Source organism: Physeter macrocephalus, chromosome 21 (genome assembly GCF_002837175.3).
Source record: "Physeter macrocephalus isolate SW-GA chromosome 21, ASM283717v5, whole genome shotgun sequence".
NCBI lineage: Eukaryota > Metazoa > Chordata > Mammalia > Artiodactyla > Physeteridae > Physeter > Physeter macrocephalus.
The window spans coordinates 80,594,300-80,597,534 of NC_041234.1; positions in this window are offsets into that span (position 1 = coordinate 80,594,300).

Below are 3,235 nucleotides of genomic sequence, written 5' to 3' on the forward strand. Positions count from 1 at the left end.
CACACTACTTTGGTCACATTTCTCTGCTGTCTCTCATTCCTTTAAGTATTTATGTTCTTCTATGGTTCCTCCATCCTTCCTCAGCTCCTTCTTCCTCTTTCATTTCGTTCTCAAAACCGCTTCGTTGTAGATTCACTCCCTACCACATCATGCACTGGTAGATTTTATTGTGCTCTTCCTTTCATATGGAATAGATTCTCTCAGCAAGGTTCTTATGACTATTTCTGAAAAGTTCCTCTGTGAAGATGATTTTCCTGACCTAGCCTAAACTCCAGAAAAAGAGCACCTTTCATTACTATGGAATTACAATTAGAAATCTACTTTCCATGTATAGCTATAGATTTTTTGGATCACTTGATGTTAGTAATTCAACTGAAATTAGAGAATTATTGTTGAACACTTGGGACAGCATAAAAATAGGTGCAAGCTAGAGATCTTTAGTCTTTTTTTAATGTTCAAAAGTGATATGATGATTCCTTCATTAACCCTGGCTCTGTTTTAAAGAAACACTCTCACTAATCAATAACTACATCTACTGAAGTACAAAAATCAAATTAACTTTAAATTAAGAAACTTTTTATTATGCTTTCAAGAAAGTCTAATCACTGGTACTTTTAAATACTCCAAACATTAAATGTTATATTAAAATGGCACCTGCTGCTGAACAACAATTACACTAGTTCCAGTGTGCTATATGAAATCCAAAGAACTACAGGTTGATTATAATTAAATTATAGTTATTAAACATAAGAATCTGTCAGTGTTGAACTCCAGCTATAATGACAAGCCTGGTTTGCTGCCTCTCTGCCTTCAGCCTCCATGGCTGGGATATTTTAACCCCCAGCTTGCTCCAGCGCCTGAAGATCAATCTAGCCCCTAATGAAGGAAATATAAAAACCCACTGGAGCCCTTAACCCAGCAGCAAGTCAGCCTTCATCTACTCTTGCTTGTTCCTTTTGACCAAATCCTTGCTGGTACCCCAGTTTAAGTAACTGGGTTCCCACCACTTGCTCTCCTGACTCTGTACCTGACCCTTTCTGGCACTACCAAGTAAATTGTTACTCTAAATTATCCTAAAAATTGGCCCTAGCCACCGGTTGAGATGTCCTATGATACCTAACATTGGGTCTTCTTAATGCCAACTGCCTATCTGGTTAGACATCCTAACATTGCCTTCTACTGTGATCTGCACAGAATACCTATACTACTTGGGTGAGTACGTCTAGTCTCCAGGATACTGGACATCTCTTCTCTAGTCACTTTTATAGAAAGTCATTCTCTTTGGGCCCTTGGCAATAGTTACTCAATGTAATCATTTGCAAAAGAGCTTAGTTCTTTCACTTTGTTCACTAAACAATAACTAGATCAAGATAAGAAAGCTGGCCATCAGGAGGCTCAACCTGTTTCGTCATTAAGGTATGATTATCTTGTTTCTATTTGAGGCTTTCTAGACATACCTTTCTAACCAAAACTGTGAGGATGAAATTTGGTTTGGCCAAAATCAAACAGACTAAAGAACATTTAAATACTGGGACTTCCCTGGTGGTCTAGTGGGTAAGACTCTCCACTCCTAATGCAGGGTGCCGGGGTTCAATCCGCGGTGGGGGAACTAGATCCCACATGCATGCCGCAACTAAGACTCAGTGCAGACAAAATAAATAAATACATATTTAAAAAACCCTAACAATTAAAAAAAAGAACATTTAAATACTTGCTTCTGAAGAGGGAAAACCAAAAGAAAGGCATATGGAGAGTGTCGATTCTCAGCAGAGTGAACTTCATGGGACTATTGGGCATCTTTTAAAGTGAAGTTTGAAGATGATAGTTCTAAGCATGGGATCTTAATAAATGGATACACCAAGTGATGTGACATGGTAAAGGGCTTTCTTATTACACAGTAGGTAAACTCAGGAGAGAAAAAGCAGAAGCAATTCATAGGCTCGGGTTTGCATATTAAAAAAGTGAAAGACGATGTGAAAAAAGATTATGTGAAAAGTGGGGGAACTCCTGAAGTGAACAGAAATCAGAATCTAGTTAGGTTGGTAATTGGGACCAAAGTGAAAGCAAAGGGGGTAAAAATAAAAGTGATGAGTTTCTGCAGAACGAATTTGGGAAGACTGCAGCAAGAGCTGTGTGAAGTTGAATGAGTGCAAGCAGGAAACGGCACAGAATAGAAATGCAAAGCATTAAAGATCCTTCAATAGGGTCCTAAGGGTTCCGCCTGTCATCCACCAATAACAATAATAGGAGCGAAAGAGGCCTTCTGTGTCTGAACTGCTATATGCAAAAAGCATGGCAGGACAAAGGGAGGTCTATTCAAGGAATAAAACATCAGGTTTACAGGGAGAGAGGAAAATACCATAGAACGAGTTTGAGTGTAAAATAAAGATAAGCCTATCAAAGGAAGAGAATGAAAAGAAGCGCTAACGTACATAAGATGCCTTGAAAGTCCATCCATTTCACAGTTTTGGTTTTCTGAATCATAGGCAGACATGACCTCCACCTAAATAGCACCTTTTGTGATCTGGAAGTCGTGTTTTACATATTTTGAAATTTCTCCTTGATTTGAGGAATGAGGTCTTGGAATCCTTTTTCAAGTCATAGGAACTGAATGTTTTAAATCTTGTAGATGGTGGTCCATGAACTCCCTGGGAAAGAAAATCTTAAACTTTATTTTCATAATGGTGGAATTTGTGTTGTTTACACATAAAACCTTCCTTCCTAGAGTGAAGAATGTCAGTAGCCATTACCACAACCACTGTAGCACGCATGCGTGCGTGCACACACACACACACACACACACACACACACACACCAACGTCATTATGTATCAGTACTATGGAAGAAGATTTTTTTTTCTAAAGAGAGTCTATGAATTAAGTCCTTTTAAAACTGAGTATTTTTAAGGAGGGAGAATGGGGTAAAGAAAAATTTGGTCTATGATATTAAGACTCACAATTTCAGATGATCTCGTTCTATAAACACCATCAAAATGTATTCCATTCATAATGTTTTATTGAGACGGTATGTTAGAGTTCTAAGGTCTTTCATATCCCTGAGAGTTTTGCTGAGATAGGTAAAGAAATGGGTTGATTGTTTAAGACAATGGTATTATTCTGGATGGGAGGATGTAATCACTAGAGTTTCTAAATGTTCTTCTTCCCACCATTGTGCTGGTATTTATATATATGATATATTTATTTTTATATCAGTGTTTGGTAGGAAAATCACCCAG